We start from the raw sequence: 10,000 nt of genomic DNA on the forward strand, positions 1-10,000 counted from the left end.
AAATGTGAGCTCGATTCCCTAGTAGTTGTTTTCCCTTCCATTGTTCTCAAAATATCTCCAAATTTTCAAGATTACGAGCTAATGTCTTTTGTGATGATGATTCGTGGGACAATTTCCTATTGCCTGTATTGAAAGTAATCTCTCTCTCTCTCTCTCTCTCTCTCTCTCTCTCTCTCCTCTCTCTCTCTTTCTTTATTTCTTTCTTTCTTTCTTTCTCTCTCTCGGTCGTCTCTCTCTTTTCTTTTCTTTCTTTCTTTCTCTTCTCTCGTCTCTTTCTTTCTTCTTTTCTTTCTCTTTCTTTCTCTCTCTCGGATGTATTTCTTTCTAGAATTATTCTTTGGACAATGCTTCAATTTTGCCACAGTAATCAACCTAAATTGTCTAGCGTCGTTCTGATTTTGTTTGCGACTATATACGTACGTATGTTATAAAGTGTCTTTAGGTTGTCTTGACTTATATCGTTTAAAAAATAATTCTGTTGAGGAACTACAGTTTTTTATGAGTAGAACAAAACTTCAGAAATGATTTTGTAAACAAAACATCCTAGAAGAATTTGGCGAAGTTTAATAACAAGTATTCTGCTTATTTTTTTTTTTTTACTTTACTTATGGGACAAGTACTGGATCAGTGTAATTTGTTGGATTTTTTTTAGTTTTATACTGATTTGTCTTTCTTTGTGTTAGTGAGCTTTACGTGGAGCTTATGTCAGAGCTTATCAGCTACTGCATAAGATATTCTATAGAATAGCTTAGAGAAGTAGGTCTGATGGGTACTAATCTTATACGCCATTACGTGAATGAAGGTTTGTGACTTACGTCTTATTATTATTATTATGTTCAGTCAGGGACACCTGAAGAAATTCATATGTAAAATTTTAGGTCACATGTTTAGGTCATATTAATATAGTTTAACACATCGGATAATTATAGTATTTTTTTTAGGACAGTAAGTCGTTTGCAATAAAGTGATGCGTATGAAAATTATTCTTTGAATGCGGTTCCTCTTTTAAAATACAGACATCATGCAGTATAGTGCGAACTTAATTCCGCAGAGTTTACGAATACTATAAAATGAACGTAACTAAAAACACGGTATTTAATACACACACACACACACATATAATATATATATATATATATATATATATATATATATATATATATATATATATATATATATATATATATATATATATATATATATATTTTTTTTTTTTTTTTTTTTTGCGGGGGATAGGGAAGGCGTTGAACGAGGTCTTTATTTCTACCCATTCCACATTAAAGCATAACCTCTTCCGCCTAGAAACACAGCATTTGGGGAGGAAAGGAAAAGAAAAGGGATAGAAATCCATCCAAGTTTTGTGCGACATAAACAAGGTCTTGTAGCACCTTAATTTCCCTAGTGACTTCGGGAGCCAACGTCACTCAACTGTGAAGGTCGGGTCCAAGTTTCTCTTTTCATGATATTGATGTTAAGGCTCCGTCGCTGATGATCGGGGTATTCGCTCGTCGATGGTGGAGGCATTTCGGTGTAGTCGGTGGGGATGTTTTGCTCCTGCTGCCAGTTATGCTCGGTTGCCTATGGAGAGTATTAATAGCCGACGACGTTGTAATGATGGATTCGTACGGGACGGTTAATCATTTTGCATGAGGAGGTCGATTATGTTTGTTGCCCGGTGGCAAATTTAGCTGTTGCTGAGGAAGGTAATTGATCGACTTTTTTTATAGTTTATTTTACATTGATTTAAAGAAGAAGGCAAGGATAATTTACACCATTGCCCTGTTTGGTAGAAACCCCACCTGCTGAAACTATATTTGTTTGTAACAATAGGCGCAAGGTAAAGACAGATAACCCTTAATCGGCCATTTTCTCTGGACGTTTTAACAATCTGTACCCTAATTTATATATATAAAAAAAACAGAAGCAAATTACCATCAGTCTTTTTTTATTTTTAATGTTCCATGTTGGAGGATTGGGTTAAATTCAGCTGGCCTCATTCCACAGATTCCAGGCGACTCTCATGATTAGTATGCTGGTAAAAGGAGTATGGAACCCGTTATGGATATCCAGACTCTTATCTATCAACAGAGATGATGCCTGAAGGCTGTAGCATCTCTCAAATCGCTGATTTTTATCGATTTATTTTTCATCGTGACTTTCCGCACACGATTTTCGATGGAGAAATTGCTCCTGTAATATTCGATACATTAAGAAATGTGATGACATGGCGCGAAAAGTATTAAAAAGTTATTAAAGAACATGATTAAAACTTCCACCTTCTTTTAGTAATTTAACAATGTCTTGTTATGCATTATCGCATTAAGTGGCACTTTTAGAATGCAAACTTTTATCACCAACAGTTTAAAAGGACATTTTCCTGTTCTGGCTTGTGATTCTTAGTTAAAAGTGGTATGTGTGCTAGTTGTACAATAATACATTTATTGTGCGTACCTCAGGATACAACATTTTTAAACAAATTTTATTTATGCATGAATTGAGAGATATACGTCAGAACAATAAATTAGTGCAGTGTTAAATGAGTTGTAAGTCAAATAAGATCCGTAAGGTTAAAGTTGAAGTTATTTACCCTGGTTTAAGGTGCTATTGATCGACGTTAGAGAGAAATCTCAAACAAACTCACATGACGGAGATGTTTGGTTGAATAGGTCATCCCAGCTGTAGATTACTTGAACTATGGTTATTTCACTTACTAAGCTAAGTTTTAGGTCTTGGGCGATGCATCTCCCGTGTCTTGTTTCTTCAAAAGGAATCTAGCAACCTCTATACATTCAGCAATGAAGGAAATGACAAAGAAAGCGATAAAAAAGGGAGTTCTGTAAATAAACCGATCATGGTAATGAGCTTGTTCGTACCAGAAACGGTCGCAATCTAACAATTGGTGCTTTGGGTATTATCTCTTCGTTTCCCTAGAAAGTTGACACTGAGAAAACGATCTACGAAGTGAAGTTTTATCTTGTGTGAAATGAGAGCTGTGCACAATCCTTTGGGTCGGACCTAACAGTGGAATGAGAAAACTCACAGACGACGGAATACACAAAGATGATGAAAGCTTTTAATGCAACTTCGATTACTGGAAAGATCAGTTTCATGGAATACGTTATGAAGAAGATGTTCTTCTGTAGCTTTCAGAAAATGTTTTAGGGTTTGCAGTTTATTTTGCGACTCAGCGGATTCCATAAAATGTTACGCATACTTTATGTCAAAAATCATTCGACCAGTATCGGACCTATGTACTTCGATCATCGTTTATGCATTTAATAAACAAATTGTTTTTGTTGAAATGTAAAATTCTATCGTGTATATTGAGAAATAAAAAGAAAGTTATTTGACGGCCACTCAATTATTGTACAGCTATTCGAGACGCACTTTAGACTAATGCTGTTAAATAGATCAAATAAATAACTCCATAATTACATTAAAAAGGATATTTAATCTTATGAGAAATTGGAGATTTTGCCAAGATTTTTATTTAATCCAAAAATCTATTAAACCATGTGTACTAGTGCTTAACCAGAAGCACATTGACAAATAACTAAAAAAAAAAAAAAAATTTCAGGGGCTTATGCAGTGACACAGACGGCGCTTATAAACTTTCGTTTCCAATCAGGGCCTTTTCATGATACCGGTATTAGCGCCTCAGTGGCGTGATGGGTATGGTCTTTGCCTGCCACCTCGGTGGCCGCGAGTTCAATTTTCAGGCATTCCATTGAGGGGTCAGAGATGTGTATTTCTGGTGATAGAAGTTCACTCTCGACGTGGTTCGGAAGTCACGTAAAGCCGTTGATCCCATTGCTGAATAACTGCTGGTTCAATGCAACGTAAAAACACCATACATACAAACAAACAAATGATACCGGTATTAAAGGTGTACTTTGAAAATGGTCTAAATGAATTAAGATCGAAGTTTGGGGAAGAATAAGAATAGTATGGACAGTAACTTCATTCTGGAGATACTGAAAATGTGTGTGTGTGTGTGTGTGCGCCTGTTTGCCTCTCCAGTCCAGTCTTATACCCGTTCTCTCTTTATACTGTAACAAGTAATTTGGTAAACAAGCCGTTGTTGATGTTAATCTCCACTTTAATTACGATTGAAACTTCATGTGATTAGGTTGTATCAGTTTGCTAATTACGGGGCAGCATCTTTTGATTCCTTATTCATCCGGCCGCGCTGTATGATCTACTGCGGAGTCTTCATTATCTTATTCCTGGAATGGATGAAGCGATAGTGTAATTTTGGCCTACCTCATAAATCCCCAGCCAGTTCCTCTCTCTCTCTCTCTCTCTCTCTCTCTCTCTCTCTCTCTCTCTCTCTCTCTCTCTCCGAGAGCCTCTTTACTCTTCTTTTTCTTATGATCGGGAAGAAGCGTTTTGTCGAATATGGAGCGCTTGAGCCTTTTGCTTTTGTGTATTTATTTAAAAGACTCAGCTTCTGCGTCTTGTCACTGGACTTGGTGGAGGAATTGACTGATCTAGTAGGACGGGTAGGCTGGTTTTACAAAGTAAAAAGGAGGGAAATATGTCAGTCTCTATTAAAATTTTTGGAAAATCTTAAAAATATTTCACTCTGAACAGACATCATACATTTCCAAAATCTATCCTGATTGATGAAAAATGAATAAAAAGAATATATATATATGTGTGTGTGTGTGTGTGTATGTGTATATATATTTATTTTTATCTATATGTATATTTATATATATATATATATATATTTATAAAAAAAAACATTATAAATAAAAAAATTTTTTTTTTTAAAATTAATATATATATATAGATATATATATTATATATATATATTACATATAATAATATATTATAAGTATGTATGTATAACTGAATCACGAAAGTTAGGAACGTGATAAATCCATAAATAAAGATATATGCCACGAAGGAAAATAAACGACGGAGTATCCGCGAGACCTTTCGATGTTTAAACGTCCTTTACTAAGCAGATGAACTGACATACATGAGGTAAAAGACAATACAAGAGGATTCGTCTAACTGACAGATAGGGATTACAAAGAGATTAGTGCCTAGACTCAGATACACCTGGAAGATGAGTAACCTTCCCAAACAAGCATAAACAATGGGTGCAATTAAAAGTTTAAGACAATCATCTCAGATACAAGGACAAGACAATTAAAGGATTATAGTTGACAGCTATTCAGAACTTTGGTAAACAAAACCATATTCATCACTAAGTAAATTTGAAAAATATTGTGATCTTCCTCAAAATCATGTTGACATGATTAAAGGTATTGTTTACGGAGCTGCCAGAGTTAAGCATGAAAGTAACTTCCCTGCTCGCTATAAGAAAAGTTTGGCCGATTTTAAAAAGGACAATACTATCCACATTACAAAAGCTGATAAGTCAAATAGTATAGTAATTTTAGATAAAGCTGACTACATATCAGTATGCAAGCCCTACTGGATGATGATGTGACTTATAAAAAACTAACGAAAAATGCCCTTGATCAAGTCATAAAAAACTTCAATAGCACAGTGAAAAATATCCTTAAATATTAAACAGAACTACTAGGCAAATTGTCAGTCAAATCCCCTTCGCTACCTTACTTGTACGGATTAGTCAAAACTCACAAAGAATATAACACTATGCGGCCTATTATCAGTACTGTTGGTTCAATTTCACATAAACTTTCGAAATATTTCACTAAGATCTTGTCCCCGTTACTTGAAACCAACTCCGATTCTCATATATATAGTTGATAAATTAAACAAAATTGCTCTTTGCCCTACTGATAGATTCGTTAGTTTTGATGTATGTTCTCTTTTTACTAAAGTCCCTATAGACTCTATTTTAGAATATGTTAGTAATGAACTAACTCAGCATGAATTTCCTCTACCTATAAGTCACATTATTTCACTCACGAGTTTGTGCATTTGTGATTGTAAGTTTATATTCAATGGTGAATTTTATCAACAAATATTTGGCATGGCAATGGAAAATCTTTTATCACCACTACTCTCAAACTTTTACATGGAATTCTTTGAAAAACGCTACTTACCTAATATCATTTATATTCCTTTAAAGTGGTATCTTTATGTTGACATTTTAGCTGTTCTGCCTGTCGGTATTGATGTAAACGATTTACTCTCTAAATTAAATAACCAGGTACCATCGATTAAGTTTACTCTAGAATTAAAAAAAGACAATTGCCTCCCTTTCTTAGATGTTTTGGTACATAGAGAACCATTTCAATGTAAATTCAGTATTTATAGGAAACCGACCGACAACTTAACTTATGTTCATTTCTTCTCAGGCCACCATCTTAACATAAAAATATAAATTTTTTCTTCTATGTTTTTACGAACATCCAATATTTGGATCAAGAAATTGAATACATAAGAAAAAAAGGGAAAGATTTATGTTATCCTTCACATATATTAGATATTTGTTATAATAAAGCCCACAAAAAGTTTTATAGTGTAAGTAACAAGCAGAAAGAAAATTCTAAGCACATTCTCAGTTTGCCTTATTTTAACGGATTTGAAACCATTAAATCATTGTTAAAAGCTTTTAATGTCAACCTTGTTTTTTCCTATAATAACACACTAAAAGGAATGTTAATAAAAAATGGCCCCAGAGAAAGCAACAACATAATATATAAAATTCCATGTATGGATTGTCCCTCATTTTATCTCGGACAGTCTAGCAAGGGCCTAGAAGTAAGGCTAAGCCAGCATAAATATTCTGTAAAAACTGGGCAAACATCTAATGCAATATTCATTCATTTAAGTGAAAACAACCACTGAATAAATTGGGTTGGTAGTTCAGTAATTGCAAGGTCAACATTGTAATTTCAATGTTAGTCCTGGCCTTTTTCATTTAGACCCTTGTATTTGTAACATGTTTAAGAATGACCTCAAAGATATAATTACAGACTTAAATAAAAAATTAGTTGCCTTAGAGTTATCTTCGTTGTAATGTATGTCTAAAATGTATTGTGAATATGGTTTTGTTTACCAAAGTTCTGAATAGCTGTCACCTATAATCCTTTAGTTGTCTTGTCCTTGTATCTGAGATGATTGTCTTAAACTTTTAATTGCACCCATTGTTTATGCTTGTTTGGGAAGGTTACTCATCTTCCAGGTGTATCTGAGTCTAGGCACTAATCTCTTTGTAATCCCTATCTGTCAGTTAGACGAATCCTCTTGTATTGTCTTTTACCTCATGTATGTCAGTTCATCTGCTTAGTAAAGGACGTTTAAACATCGAAAGGTCTCGCGGATACTCCGTCGTTTATTTTCCTTCGTGGCATATATCTTTATATATATATATATATATATATATATATATATATATATATATATATATATATATATATTGTTATCATTAGACTATATCTTGTGAAGGCCAACTTTTTGTTTTTGAATAACAATAACTACTTGACATAGAAAATATCTTCTTGGAGCACCATGGAAAGAGGATAGATACAATCCTCATCCCGGCATGTGGGGAGGGAACATGATTACAAGTTCTCTTGTCTGGGAAACATAATTAGTTACCACATTGCATTCCAAGGAATCTAACAGCAGTATTAGAGTTTTTATAGAAGAGTAATCTCAACGGGGGGGATTATTAAAGATTTTAATCAGAAGGCAAGATCATGCTTCTCATAGTTGTTTTGTGCAGGTGGATTTCAAGTTTGGATCAGTTAATGTTAGATTTAACTCAGGTCAACAGCCAAAATTATTGATTCATTTTAAATTTCAGCTTTCTTAATGCCGCTAAAATTCATTTTTTTTTTATTGTTTTAAAATCTCTATCGCTTGGTGTATGGACTCTATAGTCAACACTTAAAGTAAGAATAATTATAAACGCCATTACTGAGTACTCATGTATGGAAAAGCAGTCACAGGCATGTGGTCTGTATAATTTAGAAAATAGAACGATGCTTAGTGTTTTCTATTCACTTATTATGTATTCTTTTTCTTGACGTTTATTTCACCAGAATGTAGGCTGTATATATTTGGAGAGAGAGGGAAAGCAATTGCCTCCTTCGGCTTCAATCTGCTGCATGAGAGAAAAGTTCAGTCGTTTCCTTTTCACTGTTCAGTGATTTCCATTCTTAAGATTGATGAACATCGTGTTTTGGGCACTACACCACCCGTGTAGTCATATTCCCAAAACTATTTCTTGATCACCCCTTTCCTTCGTGTCATTTCCAGGAAGGGCTGGTATAACTTTTGTTATATCTTTGACTTCCACTTCAGTCCCTATGAAATGATAATTTGAGGGAGACATGTTCTCATTTATCCAGTCTTGGTCTTCTGTTATTCATACGGTAACTTCACTTTACTATTCAAGTAGTCACTCTATAAAACTAAGAAGAATCCTAAGACTAACTCGAGAAATTTGGAGGGGATGGATAGTTCGCTGTATTACTTCATGAAATTGATGCATCTGCAGATCTGTTTATTAGGATTGCGCGCTACATCGGCATAGCATGTACAGCAGCCGTTCGAGAATAAGGTTATTCCTTCTTTGTCAATCGTAGGACGGACGTTGCATGGTTTTCTTCTTGTACATGAAAGAGAAAGCTCTGTATTATTTGCCTTAAAGAGAAAGAGAAGTATTCTTTGTGGGCATTTACGTCATTATATCTTGATGTTTTGAAGCTCACAGGTTATTTTCCTATTTACATAACAATGGATCTGCCAGCTGTTTGATGAGCAGACTTTTTGCCATCTCTTTTTCCAGCTAAAGTAGGAGAAATATTATTTCGCATTATCTCTAGAACTACTGATCTTTCTTGTAGGGCCACTGGCTTTGACGGCTTGGTAAGGCAAGGGTAGGATTCATCTCAGTATACACTTGAAAACTGACAAACTCCCATTAACTCCTATTAATCCTATAATGTAAGTAAACACGGAACAAAAATGATTTCACTGAGGTTGTGCCTTGGAAAGCAATTGCAAAATTTTAGGGCTAGAAACAAACGAGATTAATTCTTAGAAAATGCTCGGTGGTAAAGCTTTTAGCATTAAGTGCTGGATCTGAATTTAATACAAAAAGCTTTGTGGGAGCATTCATTGTCATTGTCTGTTTATCGTTGATAATACTGAACATACCCTAACATTATTGTTTTATATTCACGAACAGAAAAGGTTACAGATTGATTATAACCACTGACATTGTGAACGGGGTTAGGCATTTTGAACCGCACCACAAATATTGCAACACGTTTGATGACTTGTATCACACCATGGAACCAGACAGCAAAGAATTCCATTGAAGCCATTGAATTTATGACACACACTTTCTCTGACAGTTTTAATTTGAGAATCACAACGGGCAGGGTAACGAAACTTTGATAATGGCTGAACAAATTTGAAACCTAAGAGGCAGCTGACATTTAAGATTTCTTCTTAATTATCGTGTTTTCCAGGCAAGATTTCCCCTCGTCCTCTCTCTCTCTCTCTCTCTCTCTCTCTCTCTCTCTCTCTCTCTCTCTCTCTCTCTCTCTTTTCAATTTGGTTTTTAATTTCACGAACAATTAATTATGGGACTTTTCCGTGTGCGGTCATGTTAGATCATAATTTGTTTTTGTGTTGTGCTGGTAGTAAGATTTTTGTGTCAGTCTGCAGATTCAGTCTAAGTTTCACAAAGAAAAGAATAAGATGAATAAGGTTTTTATTTAAGGTTTCTTCATCGGACAGTTTTTTGTCTGGCAAACTGTTATCTTGGAAGTAAAGGTCACTCCCATAACAAAAGTAGAAAACCAGAATCCTGTGTGTGTGTGTGTGTGTGTACATTTGTGTGCGTGCTCTCTCTCTCTCTCTCTCTCTCTCTCTCTCTCTCTCTCTCTCTCTCGTAAGGCATTTAAACTTACTCTTACACATTTAAAATTTCCTTGCAATAACACTTATTCAGGTTCACATAGATTTTTCCCCAGTGTATTTGCTGGTACATTGCGCACATGCAGTCACGCAGTGGAAAGAGAGAGAGAGAGAGAGA

Source organism: Macrobrachium nipponense, chromosome 11 (assembly GCF_015104395.2).
Source record: "Macrobrachium nipponense isolate FS-2020 chromosome 11, ASM1510439v2, whole genome shotgun sequence".
Classification (NCBI taxonomy): Eukaryota; Metazoa; Arthropoda; class Malacostraca; order Decapoda; family Palaemonidae; genus Macrobrachium; species Macrobrachium nipponense.